At 39.7% G+C, this 19,138-nt stretch overlaps 1 protein-coding gene across 3 annotated transcripts in view; it reads left to right on the top strand.

Annotated features, from left to right (window-relative positions):
* FAM110B (family with sequence similarity 110 member B) overlaps nucleotides 1-19,138 on the top strand; it is a 70,018-nt gene that overhangs the window by 29,003 nt on the left and 21,877 nt on the right. The window contains exon 1 of one of the 3 annotated variants that reach the window (XM_035126059.2): nucleotides 1,798-11,043. The exons of 1 other annotated variant lie outside the window; for it this stretch is intronic. The gene's annotated coding sequence lies outside the window, so the exon portion shown is untranslated. Of the gene's footprint in view, nucleotides 1-1,797; nucleotides 11,069-19,138 lie in introns of those variants that run through there. One more of the 3 variants, XM_035126055.2, reaches the window with a different exon arrangement.

Raw genomic sequence — 19,138 nt, 5'->3', positions numbered from 1 at the left:
GTTGCTTCGACTTACGATTTTTTTCTCCCAATGCATTCCTATGGGATTCGACTTACAAATTATTTCAACTTACAAATGTGTGTTCGGAATGCATTAAATTCGTAAGTAGAGGTACCACTGTACTTTTCTGCTCCTCCTCCCAGACATTAGTACTTATATTGGGGGGGGGGAGTTCATCATTCCCTTGAAGTAGTGGTTTTCACGTTGGGGCTTCCTGAAGCTTACTAATTGTCCCCAAGAACAGAAAGCTACTGCAAAAGTTGATTCTCACTGCCTTGAAGTTTATTACAACCAAAGGCTTCAAGCTGGCTTTATAGTTCTCTGAAATACAGTGGTACCTCTGGTTACGAACTTAATTCGTTCCGAAGGTCCGTTCTTAACCTGAAAACGTTCTTAACCTGAGGTATCACTTTAGCTAATGGGGCCTCCCACTGCCACCACACTGCTGCCGGGCAATTTCTGTTCTCATCCTGAGGTAAAGTTCTTAACCCAAGGTACTACTTTCAGGTTAGCAGAGTCTGTAACACAAAGTGTTTGTAACTTGAGGTGTTTGTAACCCGAGGTACCACTGTAGTGAAATAGGCAGTAAAAGCAACTGCTCCATGCATTTGTGTATCATTTCTGATTTGTCTTGCGGAAGTGGAAAACATGAATGGGGACCTGTCTACCTATGTGTTTTCAAGGCTTCTAATGCTCAGTTCATCCTTCATCGTGGAGTTCTTCACTCTGGTGGAACCTAACTGGGAGCTTTTGGTGATAGAATAGTGTCAAACAGCTGTTCAGTTCATTCAGCTACATATTGGTCCACTGACTGACTTGGTCTACCAACAACATACAGAGAGGAAGCACTTGTATCAAAGCCAATTTTGTAACACTTTGGCTTGCAGCCTGACACATTTATTTGACGCACTAGGAACCATTGGAGTGACCCACAGTAACACAGTTCATCAAAGTTAAATGCAGGCTATTTTAAAAGGCTGTTGCCAACTTAGCACTTAGAAAATGAATAATTGAATAAATAAGTTTCACTCTTCTGAATGGAGCTCTTTCAAAAGAAGCGTCATCAATTAAAAATATCCTTTGAATAGCGAAAGGCAGCTTTGTGCTTAGCTGTTCTTAAAACTGGGGGGTGTTTATCATTCAGGCAGTAGGTAATCAGCACTAGATTTCTTATAGTGAGAAATGCAAGTAATATTAGACACTTCTCTTGATCAAAAGAATAAGCAGCAGCTTTGGAAGAGTGCTGAAGCCCTTCATCATCTTTTCCCCGTGTTCTTTAGTTTTTACCCTGCCAGCCGTCTTTAGAAGTTTGCATTGAGATTTTGTTGGTTTCTGCTAAACACTCTTGAACAGGGCACAAGAAAAGGTGTGAACCATCAACAGATTAGTGGAGCTATTTTAATAACTGCATCACTGGAAGGGCATAGCAGAAACTATGCCCACAATGCATGATTACACTAAGTAAGTTTCCTCTGGCACCAGGAAGCTAGAGGAATGTTACCTTAGATTCTCTTTTTAATTGTACTGATATCTAAATAGAGCCTAAAATAAAATAAGAATGGAATGATTTTGTCAAACTTGGTAGAAAAGAGAAAGTACGTTTCCCTTATGAAAAATTAAAATTATTTAATATCCAATGCAATTTGCATCTCAACTCAGAAATTAATTCCATTGATTTCAGTGATCTAAACTCTTTAGTCAATGTACTTAAGGTAAAGGTATAGGGGCCCTGACCATCAAGTCCAGTCGTGTCCGACTCTGGGGTTGCGGCGCTCATCTCGCTCATATAGGCCGAGGGAGCCGGCGTTTGTCCGCAGACAGCTTCCGGGTCATGTGGCCAGCATGACTAAGCTGCTTCTGGCGAACCAGAGCAGTGCACGGAAACGCCGTTTACCTTCCCGCCGGAGCAGTCCCTATTTATCTACTTGCACTTTGATGTGCTTTCGAACTGCTAGGTGGGCAGGAGCTGGGACCGAGCAACGGGAGCTCACCCCGTTGCAGGAATTCGAACCGCCGACCTTCTGATCAGCAAGCCCTAGACTCTGTGGTTTAACCCACAGCGCCACTTGGGTCGCCACCATACATAAGATGATGCTTTAGGCTGCTTTGAAAGTAGAAAATTTAATGGCAGCTCAATGTGAGACAGGGTCTTTTCTGTAGCAGCACCCATGTTGTAAATTCCCTCCTAGGAAGTGGTGAGACAAGCCATGTCCATGATTGTATTTAGGGAGGCAGTGAATATATACTTAATCTCTATGGTTCTTAATGCATGGTTGAAGGCAGCAAAAATTAAAACTAAATTTCTGTGCTAGTCTCACCACATTTTGGAAGTTAGGTCTTGTTTTTCTAGATACGTATATTGGTTTGCAGGGCTGAAAAACAATATAAATATGTTTTTATTTTTAAAAAAACCTGGAATAGTAGGAGGTACAGGATGAAGCACTTGTTTTGAACCCTCTTCTTTATTGTAGTATGTTGGTGTGTTGCTTCTCCTTTCCCTAAAATGTGGGTGGGATGAATGTACTAATAGGAAACATTTGAAATACTACCATTGCAATAGGTTCAAGGAAAATGGAAGGTTCTCTTTAAAGTTGTCAAGGTGATGTTTGTCCTACTTTATTTCTCCTCACTGAAGCAAGTTTAACTGTTGCAGATTGTATGAATAATTGAACAAGGATACCTTACTCGTTACCCGAAGTAATATTCTGCTCACTTGCTGCTCAGAGCTGAGCTTCACTCTTTATTATGGCACAGACCTTCTTATATGTTTGTGATGTTTCATTCCCCAGTGTGAGTGCTGGCTTTAGCTTCAATTCCCTCCATGATTTAAATAAAACGTTCAGAAATCAACATCAGTATTGAAACAAACATCTGCCTGCCCCCCTTTCCTCCCCCCTCCAAAAAAATCACAGACCTAGAAGAGATGTTTCCTCACAAGTCTGGATTTGCTGTCTTTACGGATATTAAACATGAGGGGTTTGCCACATAGTGTTCTGTAAGGGGAGACTCCAAAAGAAATGAAAACAGAGCTCTGTGTATCTGTTTTGCTGTTTCTAGCGGAAGACATTTAATTCGCCTTCTAAAGCCAACCTCAAAAATGATGCAATTCAGCTGAAGTAGATTTATGGTGCCTTTTCCTCTGGAAATCAATACAGCTTGGAGGGGCTGTCATGGGAACTGGCTGACTGAGATGCAGCTGTGTTCAAATATAAACTTCTGTACCGCAAACCCAAAGTAATGACTCTTGGTTTTTGTTTTTTAGTCAGCACTTTAGCTCTGAGACATTATGGGGGTAAGCTTTAATCGACTGCTTTGTTTCCATTAGGAAGTTATTGAAACTTTGCTATAGCAAATTCAGCAAGTTGATGTGATGTTCTAAAAGCCATTGCTATTCTTACTTGCCCTTGTGTATTTTGTGGTTTGTAAGGACCTGGAAATGTGTTGTGGGACAAGGTAGCATTTGTATACTGCAAGAGATGGAACCACTCCTCTCTCTAGTTTTATAAGCTTTGTAGTTGCTTGGCAGTAAACAAGGGCTCAGTTAAAGCAATTTCTTCTAACTGATTGTAGGGATCAGCCTTCTTCATACTGAGTACATCAGGGACATGTTTGCTGAGGTCATCAGCAAGTTCTATTTTATACTGCTGGAAACTGGATTTTGTTCAAATAATATTTGTCACAATACTGTGATCTTTCAATTTTTAAAATATAATTGATAGTACCATTGCTTTCAGAGGCTCAGAGTGATGGTGATGATCTGGGAGAGGGAATTCTCTTCCCTGAGTTGCACTTGGCACCTTCATCATATGCTGAAGAAATACCTCTTTACTCTGACCTATGACACTTGGAATGAGTACTTTTAGGGCTTGTCCTATTTTTGTGACCATAATTTGTTTGAAACTATTTTTCTTGTGTTTTAAATTGATGTGACCCACCCTGGGACCTTAGGGTAAAGAGCATATAATAAATCAAATATATTGTTATTGTTGCTATTATTAACAGCAAAAACGGTGATGTTTACACCACAAATCTGCTTTCTCAAATGCCCAAGGTAAGCTACAAATTCCATCTAGAAAGGGATACCCAGCAGCAACCACCTTGTGTCTTCATTTCACGGATGCTCCAAAGCCGGTCATAGAAAGAGCTATCTAAGAAATGTCATTTTAAGACAGGTTTAGTCAGATATTGTTGGACTACAACTCCCATCAGCTCCAGGCAGTATGGGTTTGATGGTATTTGGAGATCAGCAACATCTGGAGAGCACCATGTTAGCTATCCCTGAGAAAACTGAAGAGCTGGAACAGAATTTGTGCATCAGCTTTAGTACACCAAAAAGTAGAACAATAACCTGAAGCAAATCAATGTTTCTCACAACTCAGCACACCTGCTTTTTTCTTCTTCGAATGGAATATAGAAGTATACCATGTCATGGACTGCTGTTAACATCGACATTCTGTTTTGATTTAAAACTTATAAAATGTTGGGTTGTAGCCGAAGGTTCTGTTCCTCCCAAAAGAAGGAGTCTTCCTCTCATGGAAGAATGGGCTCTTTGGATCCAGCCCATTAAAAGGTGGATTTGGGCACATAATAAACAAGGAACTGGGCACATCAAGTCATAATTTTGTATTTCGAACAACAAGCTGGATATAATTGCTTCAGACTCAGGTGTCATAATTTAAAAGCTTAAATTCTGATTTAAACATACGGTATTAAAGGAGAAAAAACTTTATAAAAATGAAATCTGAATTCAGTACCAACCACCATCTACATTTAGGGCCTGGTATTCTGTTGCTTTCTCACTCTTCTTATAAAGAAAAACAACAATGCGATTTTAAAGTAGAGAAATGCCCAGCAGTTTGCTGGTTTGGGGGAGGAAGCAGCATCATGGGCAATTTTATGTAATGCTGAAAGATTTGCAGAATTTTTTCTGATGTGAAAATAACAAGCTTAGTATTTGTGACCTAGATTACTATTTCTTTGTTGCAGTTATGAGTGAATGCACTTATGAGTGGGGTGTTGTTTATTTGCTTGCTTGCTTGCTTGCTTGCTTGTTTTGTTTTTAAAGCAGCTCATTGGCAAATGTAGCCACAGGCTGCAAAGGGTTCAGTCAAGAAATCAATGCTCTTTTTCCATCTGACTGCCTTGAAGACTATGTAAATTAAATGTACTTAACCATAAAACCTGTCTACATTGCTAGAGGTACAGTTGGCAGTTACAAACTACCACCAACTTCATTTTGGGAAATGGATCGATTTATATATTTGAAAACAGTCATAGCTAGAGTTCATTGGAATTTCTCATAGTGACTTTCTAATAAATATGTAACTTGAACTAATAAGGTTTTATTCCTTTATGAAATAAATCAGAGGGCTAATTATCTTCCCATTTTGCATCTTTGTTAGGCCGGCATTCTAAAGTATGAAAGCAAATACCTTAACATGCATAAGACCGTATTTATAATAAATTTAAACAGCAAGAAAAATGCTCTAGGTTTCAGCTACTTAGATTTCCAGATGATTAAAGACTTGACTGAAAGGCACATAAGGGTTGCTTTCCAAGATTGTATAGAGTGCATTTCAATAATGATGGTGATGTTGTTATTATGTTACAGGTAGGTAGCCATGTTGGTCTGCCGTAGACGAAACAAAATAAAATTCCTTCCAGTAAAAACCATGTTTCTCCAAAAATAAGCCATAAATCCGAAAATAAGCCATACCCCGAAAATAAGCCATAGTGATAGGCAGTTTAACCTTGTAGGTTAAACTCTACCATACTTAATTAAAAAAATAAGACATCCCCAGAAAATAAGCCACCGTGTTTTTTTTGAGGAAAAATAAATATAAGACGGTGTCTTATTTTTGAAGAAACACTGTAGCAGCTTAGAGACCAACAAACTTAGTTGGTCTCTAAGGTGCTACTGGAAGGAATTTTATTATTATGTGCATGAGTTTGAAAAGAACTAAATAGGTTGCATTGTTTAAATGGGCTAATTGGATTTAAGGGAAATAGGATGAACTGAGATGCTTACTGCTTATAATAAAATACTTAAACCAGTACATTTTGTTTGCTGAGTCCCAGTTTGTATAGCCTGCTGCATGTTCCTCCATATAGTTTCAGACAATTCACATAGGTAAAGGTACCATGCTGTGATTGTACTGATTTGCAAGAATGGATGGAGGATATTTTAAACTATTGCAGGTAGCAGGATTTGACTATCTTCCATATTGCCCAGGAACTTGTATGATAGTCTGGAACAATTGGCACTGTGCGGTGAAATTCAGCATGCATATGAATGTAACATCGCCCCAAAAGTCTTTCATAGTCCAACACACTTTCAAAGAGGGAAACGTGTTAAACGTGAAGAAATAAGGTAAAATGAAGTAGAATTAAGGGTTTGGGTATGGAGAGAGAACTCAGCCGGTGGAATTGCAGCTGGGAAATAAATATGTCACATGCCTATTTCTAATAGCCACAACTACTGAGGAAGGGGAGGCTGGTTTTGTTCCATAGGCTTTGTCCCAGAGAGACCCAAAGGGGACCCTTGTCTGTGTAGCTCTACCAGGTTGTGTTTCTTTGTGGTGTGTGGCAAAAGAGACAAAACATGCAACTCTCTTCCTTTTATAGACAAAAGATTCTACCGAATGAATTCCATGGCCTTCTGACAAGTATCTTCTAACAATATATGCTAGTGTCTAATGAGAAAGGAAGGAGATTATTCGTGCTTTTAAAAATGGCATTCTGATCCCTTGCCTTCACTACAGGCTTATGGGAGTCCTGCTCTTGCTTCTACTTCCTGGAAGCTTTCACCCCTGTATTCATTGTGATGTAGGTGTGTCAGAACCAAGAGCTCATTCTGTACTAGGAATACTCATCCTAGCTTGACTTCCTGTGACAAAGCAATCCACAGCAATCCAAAGATTTGTCTGAGGTAGAAACTGCAAAAGTTGCTGAAGAGAGCGCTAACAAGATTCCAAAATGCCCTTGTGGCATATGTTTAGGTATCTTAGAAAGTGGTGCAGGATGCTATTTAACATAAGGGATAAAATGCAGAAGTAGTTGTTGTTTAGTCGTTTAGTCGTGTCTGACTCTTTGTGACCCCATGGACCAGAGCACGCCAGGCACTCCTGTCTTCCACTGCCTCCCGCAGTTTGGTCAAATTCATGTTGGTCGCTTCTATAACACTGTCCATCCATCTCGTCCTCAGAAGGAGCACTCCTCTCTTAATGCAAAGTAGCATTCTGATATCCTAAAGAGCTTAACTCTTATTGTTCTAGTTGTGCCACACTGATATTCTAAATAAAGCAGGGGAGGCTGGTTCCTTGGGTAACTGGGGCACTGACTGAGGATGACCAACCTCGGTCATCCTCAGTCAGTCTCCAGTCTTCCAAGCAATTGTGGGTGGCTCTGCATGTCACTGTCTCTGGCTCCGCCTGCTGCTTTTCTCCCTGCCTTCCACGCTAGCAGTCCCAGTGAACAGCCACGCACCACAGGACATAATATAACTTCAGCAGTTAATCCCACTTGTTTATTTTTTGTTTGCAAGCAAGCCCTCTCGTCCACATTTCTTATACAGCTTCCTGCTTGCCTCAGAGCTAGAAGGGGGCTGCAAATGCTCTTCTCAGGTTTTTTTTAGGAAGTGAAACTCTCTTAGGCTGCAATCCTATGGATGCTTAGTTGAGAGTCAGCATCGCTGAACTTCTTGGCTCTTACCTCTGAGTAAATCTTTGTAGGAACAGTCTGGGAATCTTAACTTCTGGAATCTTAACTTCTGGAATAGTAATTGTATTAATCTGTGCTAGAAAAATGAACAAAAGCTTGCAGCACCTTAGTTTTAAGGTATTACAAGCCATTTTTTAGTCTAGAAAAATACAATATGAGTTTTCATTAATTTATAGAATGGGGAATAAATTTATGAATGGAGACTAGATACGTTGGCTGTGTTTTCATTACAGTACTGGCATTTTCTCAAGGCAGTCAAGATGCACATTTTTGCTCTCCTTTCATTTTAAACTTGTTAAAGTTTTCTGCAAATTGTGGACGTGGGCAGCAAGACATTCCATCTTTTTACATTCCAATTAAATTCCTAGGCATGCTCAGTTTGGGAGATTTGTTTATTGAATGTTTGAGTAGGATGTCAGCCTTGCATGTTAAATTTTCTTCTTCTTCACCAGTTCAGTAAAATAATTTGCAGATATGTCAATAACACTTTTTATCAACTAATTTGGATTAATGTTGGGAAAGCTTTAATTATGTTGGTTATTTCACAGGAATTGCAAACTTAATTTATGCTGCCATGGTATGTCTGATGCAACAGAAAGATAAAAGTCATAATCCAATGCAAAAGGAAAGTATCTCATAACTTGCATTATTAATAATAAGAAATCAGAAAAAATATGCAGTACAGTCCCACAGATGTCTTTTGAGAAGTATACACATTTGAGTTCAGTGGAATTTACTCCCACAGTAAGTGTCCATAGATGTTAAACTTAACATGAATTTCAGGTTGACATGAATTTATTTATTTATTTATTTTTTTTAAAGATTAAAAAAGTTTTTATTGGTTTCCATTTAAAAATCACAGTGCACAGCAATAAATCACAATATGCAAAAGTACACACAAATAAAGATATAAACCTCGTCTAACACGCTCAGAGACGACGAGGTTGACATGAATTTAGCACACATAACTTCTGGATGTTAAATTCATGGCTACATATTAAATAAATTTGGGCCATTATGCTAAAACTTCAGAGCTGGATAAAGGGCCTTTCCTGGATTCATATAATGTGCAAAGATGGATGTACATGTTGATGGCAACATACTAGAGTTTGTCAAATAGTGGCTTGTCAGTGAACGACCTGTAATTTAACTTCACACAATTTATTGCCATATTCAAGGAATTCAGAAATGTTTTTGTGTAAATACAAAAGCCCACAAAGGCCTGTTTTGACCCTAACAATTACTGGTGGTTTCCACTGATTATGTATACAAAGAGATTTGTTTGGAAGGGCTTGGTCTTGTTTCATTTCATTTTACAGAAGGAAGGACTAGCCTAAATAGCATAGATTTTGTGAATCTCCAGATGAAGCATGTTCATAATTTGAGAATCATTAGAGAATGTGGGTGTAAAATAAAATACAGTTATGGACCTAACAAGTTCAATCCAGTTGTTGTTGTTGTTTGTTGTTGTTGTTGTTTTAAAAAAGTGTACTTAAGTACTACTGGAGTAAATTGTGACAGATACGGTTGATGTCTATGTTTCATTTAGTGCACATGCATTTTTAGCAGAGTTTTAAAATGCTTCACAATATATAATATATAGCTGCATATATATTTAAAGTTTAAAGTTTTTATTCCTGGGTTGAATTAGTGTATTCATTATTCAGATGGTAATTTTCACTACCAACCAGATTGGGTCAAGAGAGGGAAAGAAAATGAGAACTGGGAGGCTAGCTTCAAGCCCTTGCCTCTAGTAGCATTGATTTGTTTTGCTGGCTTTCCCTTAATTATAGGTCGTTGAAATAAGCACTATTATTTCCCCCTGTTTTAGCTATTTGACCACCCTAAATCAGGATTCCATAAATTTTATCTTGGCTAGTCATTATTTGTGCTCGCCGCCATAGCCACTGCCTGCTTTACCCTATAGGTTGCTTAGCATATGCAATTACTGTAGGATGGGGCAGATAATTCACTTAATTTCACATTGCTGTAATGGGGTGTGCCTTGTCTTGTCATGCTTCCCAAATCATGTAACCTAAACCCCAGCCACATACCTGCCTGCCAGGCTAACTACCCCACTCCTTTCTCACTACATGACACCACCTGAATGGAAGCGGGAGCAGGCCTGGTGTGGAGGAACAGGAGGAGCAGTGTCCCAGATCCACTGCCAACTTTCCTAGTTCTCCTGGCTGCTGAGACTTGATATTGTTGCACATCTTACACTTGTTCCTCTCAATATGCCAAGAATCAAGAAAATGGTTAGTGGGCATCCTCTGCAGATCCTAGTATCCTGTATGTACCTACTGCACACAAAATAAGGTTCTTTGCATGCAACAGAAAACTTAGAAGAGGACAGAGCTGGTCTGTTGTGCCCAACACAGAGGTCTTCTTCCAGAGGTCTCTGCCAAGTTCAGTTGATGCATGGAAAGGAATATTTGTACTGGGCAGGGATGCTCACTGATAGAGAGGAACATTTGCTTCTGGAGAACTAGTGAGGGTGTATAGACCCCTGAATTGTTTTTGGAAACACAGATATAGAGTCACAATTCAACAAAATACTCAAGCATATTCTTTACAAATTTCAGCAGCTCCACTAGAACTTTGCTTTGAGAAGCCATGTGCCAAACATTTATATGCATCCTCATTACACTAGCACAATAAACCAGAATTGGAATCACTCATCCTTCTCTACTGCCAGTCTGTGATATGTCAAGGAAAATGATCGTATTTCATGCAAATGCAACAATTTTGCATATAAAAAAAATGAAATACTATATTGTAGCATAACTTATGAAGGAAACTGGCTTTGAAATTGATGAATGCTGCTTCATGGTTTCAGATCTCATGAGGGAGTATTGAAATAAGCTGAATGTGTGAATAGATTTTTTGCATTTAAAGAAATAGCACATGTACACACACATTCATAACCATACAATTAGACATTCCTAGAATACCGGCTTGGGGGGGGGGTATTTTCTTGATCATGTGCCATTTTTCATAGTACTGTGCTAGCAAACTGCTATAATTAGATTAACAGCCTGCTAAACAGCAGTGACAGTATCCAAGTCTCAGAGAGCATGTGCTAGATTCTGCATGCGCCTTTCTCCCATTGGCTGCTGGCGTTTGCTGCTTGCCAATTTGATAGGTTTCCACAGTAATCTTTATGCTGCATTAGAGACATAGATACAGAGGTACAGTGTTCATGCAACGGTGGAGGAACTCTGCCTCTTCTGTGTAGCATAAAAGAAAAGCCTACAGACGATAGAGGCATTGCTCTTTGTTATAAACCCATCAGCATTTAACAACTGCTGGCTGCAAGCAGAGGTCAGTGAAGGAGTTTCAGTTAATGGTAATTACTTTCAGGTCTTTATCTCCCCCCCCCCTAAAACACATCCATGCATGAAATGAATACAGTTAATCATGTCATCTGTTTAATTTGATCTTGCTTTCATTAATATTGTGTGTACTCCAGCGAGATGGTCATCACATTATAAAACACATCATTATACTAAGAATTTAGCAGGGAAGTATAGTGTGTACTGCATGAAGAAATAGCTCTCATACGAAATCTTTTGTTATTCTAAGAGCAGTGTTGGCGTTTATTTGAAGGGGGGTTGGCTGAACATTTGAATTAGAGCATATATGACTTTTGCCTTTCATGGAGACAGAGATATTTCTAAGTAATGAGCAGATAACAGGGAATAATGCCAGGATGTATGCTTTAATATGATCGGTGCTATAACTGCCTGCTGATTTATGCATAGGGAAAGGAATTCGGATTAATATGCTCCATTGTCTGTCTGTCACCTTACGTTGTTTGGGTGAATTCTTTGTTTGATCCTTTGAATTTTTAAAGTAGCCTTTCGAAAACATCCACTATAGTGCAGTGAATCCATCTCTGCACACTCATTGTTCCCAAAGGCCAAACAGTGAGATCAAGTGTGTGTGTGTGTGTGTGTGTGTGTGTGTGTGTGTGTGTTTAAAGACCTTGCCCTGAATGTAGTGAAAGAGGTATACATTGCTGCAGTGATATATCTGACAAGCTTGGGTGGGTTCTTTTGTTTTTTTGGTGGGGGGGGGGCTGTTCGGGGAAAAACATTTCCGAAATTTGATTCATCTTGTCCTGTTTTTTCATTTGGGATTTGTGTGGTGACCGATCCAAACTTATTCTAAACTATGCTGATTGCGAGGGTACATCTCACTTGATTTATTAAAAGAGCAGCCAAAGAGAGCTCTATCTCAATGTAGTCTGAGTGCGTTGTGACTTACTCTGTTCAAATCTCACTCAAATGCATGGGACCTTGCACATGATGACGATGGTTTCAGTGGGTTTCTGCAGGAGAGGTTCTTTGAGGATGTTCCCTTGGTTTGTTTTGACTGCTGATAGCCACATAAATGTGCATTAGGTCACCAGTTGTCCAGCTGGCACTTCGCCACCATGCGTCTGGGTAACAGGAGATTTGCCTCAAGTGAGCACAAGCTATGGACTTTCACTACTTTGCTTTCACTTCTTATCTCCCCCTCTAATCTCTGGCTCCCTCCCCGCCCCCTCTCAGTGAAGTTTTCACTGCATTGCAAAGCAGAACTAGGTGAGTCATAGCTATCGGTCTTTTGCCCATAAAAGCAGATTTTTTTTGTCATTTGTTGTCAGCTTTGTGCACTTTACATTTGAACACAGAGAGGATGGAAAGCATACACAAGAAAGTAGTCGTTCGTCAAATATTTTACTGAGTTTAACCTTCAGCCTAGATCGTTTTAATATGGTGCATAATGTTGATAGTTTGTTTTGTTCTCTTTGTAGAACAAGAGTTAAAATAGTGGTTATGACTGACACCCCAAATTTGGTTCATCACACTTTTGAATCTGAGCCCAGCTATGAACTGGTTGGTGGCTTTTGGCAACCCTCTCAACCTCAACCTTCCTCTCCCAGCTTTAAAATATTAATAATACTCATCATATTACAGGATTAAATTGATAATATATGCAAAGAATTTTGAACATGAAGGTGTTGGTGGAACTGTAGATTTTTATTTTTATTTAATTTACTTGTTTATTGCCTTCAAGAAACCTCAGTACCAGTGTTTTCTGAACTCTGTATTCCCAGAAATTATAGAATAGTCTTTTTGCATAGCAACAGTTAAGTCTAGGACAATGATGAATAGAGAGAGTGGGTGTGCACATACAACCTGTGTGTTGTTGTCTGCTAGCCCCTCTCTGTGCTCTATTGCCAATTATAATGGTCCTGTGTTTTCTTTTTCAAAAGAGACCTACTGCCTCCTGTAATTATCTATGTGGGTGGAAAATAAAATGTTGCAGTCTTTTTATGGCATGGAACTTGATGCTGACAGTGCCTTGCAGACGTTGACAGCGGCTCATGTGACAGTTCTAGACAGTTATAATTCAAAATGAGAAGTACCTGTCTTTTCTGTTCCAGCAACTATATAGGATAAGCTCTAGTTTTCTGAAAACATGAATGTAACTCCTTAATTTGTGGCAGGTTTTATATGCATCTCTTAATAACCATTTCATGCATGTGGAATCTTCCATTCTGAAAGCTGTTTCTGACATAGGGACCCTGTCAGCCTTTCCCAACCTGGTGCCCTCCAGAAGATGTTTTTGGACTACAGTTCCCATCAGCTTCAGCCAGTACGGGAAATGGTTGTAAAATGATGGGAGGTGTAGTTCAACAATATCTGGAAGACATCAGGTTGGAGAAAACTGATCTAGTCCCTTATCAGTATTGTGCAAGCAAGATGACATGAAAGCTTGGTGGTTTCTAACAATGTTAAAGAATGGAAGGAAGAAGGTGTACCTATGATACACCCTCATTTTGTTGTGATAATAGAATTGTAGAGTTTGAAGGTACCCTGAGGGGCGTCTATTCCAACCCATGCTATGCATTATGCTCAAGTAAATCATACAGGACAGATAGTCATCCAACCTGTGCTTAAAAACCTACAAGGAGAGGATGCCACCACCCCCCCCCAGAGAATCCATTCCGCTGTTGAACAGCTCTTACTTGTCAGAAAGTTCTTCCTGATGTTTATCTGACAAATACATGTTTCTGAGTTTTTCTGACCATCTTCCAAAAATTTGTGCCTGATTTGTTTCCTAACAGCTTCCCCATAATTTATTTATTTTTAATGCAAGTAAGGAAAAGCAATGTCAAAAGCAGTCTAGTAATGCATATGGTATCTGTCCTGCTTTTCATGTTAAGAGACCTTGTAAACATAAGAACGAATGTGATATTGCATCACGTTAAGATATTGCTGACAAATAAGCTGGTTTATGTTTCATTTTGCAAAGGTGTACTTCCTTCTGAAACATGGTTCAATAATTTACACACAAATGTTAGTTAATTTTTATTGTAAAATGAATTTGCCACTTATTTCATTAAATTGCATATTAAGCCAGGATGTTCCAGCATATCTGTTGGAAAGCACATTTTTGTACCATACTGTTGTTAAAAAAATGTTTATGCACTACTATTGTGCAACTCGTCAGACTTTGTGGAGAGCTTTCCAAGATTAACTGCTTCAGTATTCCCATTTTGCCATAGAGGCTATATATATATCACAGTGCTCAACCATGGTCTGGCTAAAAAAAGCAAGGGAATAACAGGACCATGTGCTGAAATTACCTTTCCCAATATGTTACCCTCCAGATGTTGTTGGACTCTTAACTCCCATCAGCCACAGCCATATAGCCAATTGTCAGAGACAGCGGGAGCTATAATCTAACGACATCCAGAGGGTACCAGGTTGGGGAATGCTATAAAATTTCCTGGGAGGGGGCTAAGGGAAAGAGGAATACAAGATTTGTTTGTTTTTTCTTATCATGCTGGGTCGTCTTCCATTTTCCCCCAGAAGCTCCCTCTGTGTGACAGTAGTACCGGTACTATTCCAAGGGTGGAAACTGCTGTTGAGAAGAACACTACTGTCACCATTGTAACAAAATACAGGGATCAGAAAGAAAGAAAAGCAAATGGGATGAGTAGGTTTTGTTACCCCTTTGGTTCTAAGCCATCCACAAATTCAGCCAAAAGTTCTTAAGGGCTGGGATGAAGGTTCTCCTTAAACATCAGCGCCAATCCCCAGTGAACACATATAGCACTGAAAAAAGCATAATTGTTTCATACGCAGTTTGCATTCATTGTAGATCCCATAGGATGCTTTCTCCCAATGGATTGTGCCAACAATCTACCCTCAAATGTTTGGGACCACTCTTAAGGGACTGCATATTTCTATCTTAACCAGGTTCCTCAGAAGCTTCTTTGTGAGATAACCGATGAATAGTTAAATACCAAACAAAAGAATACCAGTAAACACCAGTATACATTAGAACAAACAGTTTCATAATGAATGTAACAATATGATTTTATGAAACTGTGAGGAAGAACTCTTGATTCTGGCCAACCAACCCTACTACAAAAATAAACTTAACATATTAGGAGAATGTCAGATGTAGCTGTGTTCATAGATTCCGTGGACTCTTGCTTCTAGACTCTCTGTTTTATCACAGTATTTTAAAAGTTCAGAAATCATGGTCACTCTGTGCATGAGGATATTACACACAGTGAATTATGTATTGGGGGCTTTTTCTATATCCAGCAGTCAGATAACATTTCCACCCCGACTCATGCTCCTCAGTCATTTGTATCAATGTACAAATAGAACTTCAATTGCCAGCAGTCTATATGGGACTGCCTTTCCTGGAATGAAAAGAATGGAACTATGGTTATTACAAATGGAGGACCTCCTGTTAGGCCCAGCAATAAGAGCCATTACGCTGACAAGCATCAGAGACAGGGCCTTTTCAGTAGTGTCTCCACATTTTTTGGAAATCCCTCCCCAAGGGCGTCACTGTTGCTATTCTTGAAAAGAACTTTGGAATACCTATTTTATTATTTCCAGATTCTTTAATTAATTTTTGAAATTTTAACTGCTGCTGGCTTTTAATTTTAACATTGTACTTTATAGTGTAAAGGTAAAGGTAAAGGGACCCCTGACCATTAGGTCCGGTTGCGGTGCTCATCTCGCTTTACTGGCCGAGGGAGCCGGCGTACAGCTTCTGGGTCATGTGGCCAGCATGACTAAGCCGCTTCTGGCGAACCAGCGCACGGAAAGCCGTTTACCTTCCTGCCAGAGCGGTACCTATTTATCTACAGTACTTGCACTTTGATGTGCTTTCAAACTGCTAGGTTGGCAAGACCTGGAACCGAGCAATGGGAGCTCATCCCATCGCGGGGATTCGAACTGCCGACCTTCTGATCAGCAAGCCCTGGGCTCTGTGTAGCTTGGTGTAAAATATACCAGTATGTTTACTTATGTTAAAATGTTTTCGCAAGCCACCTTGGGAGGGCAGTGTGTATGCTTTAAATAAGTAAATACAGCAAGGTGAAACAATATTTTGACCAAGAGTTATAAAGAAGTATTTTTTTTCTTTTACCTGGTTAAACATCAGTTTCCCCAGCTGATAGAAATGCACTTCAGCTTCATAATACACTCTCATAAAAATTCATAACTCCTACTTTGTCAGAGAAATCTGATTTTCCTTGGATACATAAATATTGCCTCTGACAAGAGAATGTCCTCCTGACAGGCAGTGAAAATGTGCTGTAAAACTTTAATATTTCAAGGCAGGCAATCAAACCAGTTGCAAAGAGGCTACGGTAAAAAACTTCCACACATGGCTAGTTTCACTCAGGAAGAAGCTGGATTTTTAAGGGAACGCATGATATGAAATAATTTGCTCACACTTTGTTTTAGCAGACAGAACATTCACCCATAGCTAAAACTGCTTGATGTCTGCTCTGTTTCACCAATTGACAAGCCACCTATTAAGCTATAAATCCAGCAGATATGAGAAATCGTGTCCTCCCTAAAAGAGGGCATGTGTTGCGGTGAGACTTGAAAACCGACTTCCTGTGTTGTGGATGGGTGAGATTGGACAGCCACAACACCCGATTGGTAGGTCCCACGTTGTTGGGTGCAATCTGGCCAATGGGGCACAGTCCAAACGGATCGAGGGACCTATATATACCCATGCACGTGACCCAGAACTTCCTCTTTTGGCCTGTGCATTCGGAACACCCACCCACCTCTCCCTACTTTTAGGGCATTTTGCGATTGACCTTGCTATTCTGTCGTCTGTCATCTGTCCTTGGGACAGGGGCATGGCAGGAATTTCCCCACTTGGCTGATTGGCTGTTGCCATTTGGGTTTCGCCTGCTGTGTAGCAAATTGTCAAAGCTTGTAAGGTTGCGGATAGGCACTGGTTCAGGTGATAGAGATGGGAGAATGGTCTCACCATCCCTATGTGAAGGGTATTCTGTTAAAGGAATCCAGGGACTCAACTAGTTTGGTCAACCCCTGTGAGGGGGTTGTGCCCGGGGACATCAGGGTGGTGAACATAGTCTGTTCCTAGCTTTTCGCCTATCCAGGTGTTCACCCTTGGCTGACCTATGTTGGTGCGCTGGGTGCAAGGGTGCAGGGAGCTAGTCGAACCAGAGCCTATACAACCACTCACCTTCTGTAATCAATAAAGTTGTGGCCTAAATTCTGCCAAAAACCAAACCAAAATTTGAGTCAAATGTGTCTTTATTTAGGGGGGAGGTGTCTGGGTCTGAACACGCAAAATGCAGCATTCAACTCTTATTTTCCAACTATCTTGGTCTGCCTGTTACAGCTCTGTTAATTTTTGTTGTTGAAATGGTGCTTGTATCATTATCTCTCAATATGAAAATATGCTACACTAGCCAACAGTATTATTATCTCATAAAAGTGCAGGGACATGCTATCTTTCAAAGACATTAATTTGCATTTAAAATGGTTCTGATATATTGTTATTCTCACGGAAAGCAAAGTTGTTTACACTGCGTCCGCTTGCCATAAACCCAAGTTCTCTGACATCAAGGATATGTCCATGGTTGGGGTTCCCTCCCCCACTTCTTTTGGGGAGTGCTGTGGGCTAGTGACATCTCCAGTGTCTTAACTACCAGCATCCCTTTTCAATGTCACCACCTCCTCAGTCCCCTTTCTGTGTGCATGCACACTACTTCCAGCATGGAAAGGGGGTGAAATGACAGTAAAGAGGAATGGGATAGACTACAGCTGATTCTTTCTTTGGCTCCTTTTGGACCTACTAGCCCTGATCTTCTTTGAAGCAAGTTCAGTTTTGGTAGGATTTTATTTGCTCCACTGGAGAATGGGAGATTATTTCAGAGCCCCCTGCATCATCCACTGCAATAGCGGAGGTAGTAGAACATGACACTCTTGCATGCTGTTTTCCCCTGCCAGCTCCAGCCTTCTGCTTCAAATCTGTTTCCTTTTCCTTAGCATCTCTGATTGGGATTTTGCCAGTTGGTGATACTGCACTTGGGTGCATAGTACAGAGGCAACAAATTGCTTGTAAGCTCTTCTCTGAAATCCTGAAGGTTTTTGTCTCTGGTTCTTTTCCCTCCCTTTTTGTTACAGCAGAAAAATATTGTATAGTGGCATGGTAATGTGAAAGGTTTAGAAGATGTGTAAAAAGAAAAGGAGTGAAAGTGGTCTGTTTTTCCAAGTGCTGTAGTTTTGATTAGTGATGTGAAGTGAATAATCTCCACATGTATATTTTTCTGAAGAAAACATTCCATTTCTAAACATTGGTTTACCAACATTAATTAGGAACATAATGAGGACATGGGTATCTTAGCAAGGCATATACCCTACGTTCTTTTCTTCTGGGCTTTCAAGGAATAAGTTTGTTTTGAAGGTACCGTATGTGCTGTAAAGAGAGATTTCTGTTGGGAAGAGACGACTAGAGCAGCATTTTTGATTGATATTTTCAGATGTCTTGACAGAAATGAAACCTTTTATAGCTATATCAGGTGGTCTAATGCAAGATATAGTGTTGGGTTACTAGCATAATCCTGACTCTAATAAGAAATATTATACTTAGTGAACAACAAGACATCCAGCTTCTAGTGCTGTCTGCACACTGGCAAAGTTTGTGATGTGAGATAACTACCGTACATGAAAAAAATTGGGCAAACATGTTTTTAACATCTGATGTTATTTGCAATTTCCATGTTTATTTTACATAAACCACCTAGAATTTTTGATGCTTAAGCAATATATTAATCCAGTTAAATCAACATAAATAAATAAAAATTAACATAAATGTGTTATAATGATCCATGAAGCATTGTGCCAAGTCATTTATAGGGTGAAATTTCACTGGTCTGCTGATGACACACTGCCCCATTTCTCCTTTTCAAAACATTGTGCTATTGTGATGCCTTCCCTGAATGATCTGCCTGAGTTCAAGCATAGACTATGATAATGAAAAAGCTTAAATTGAACTGAGACAAGAGAAGATGAGATGGTAACAGTTTGGTTCAGTTAAAGAAGGCATTCTGTGTACCTCTTTCTCCTGA

Source organism: Zootoca vivipara, chromosome 8 (assembly GCF_963506605.1).
Source record: "Zootoca vivipara chromosome 8, rZooViv1.1, whole genome shotgun sequence".
Taxonomy (NCBI): Eukaryota; Metazoa; Chordata; class Lepidosauria; order Squamata; family Lacertidae; genus Zootoca; species Zootoca vivipara.
This window is presented reverse-complemented; position numbering and strand designations above follow the sequence as displayed.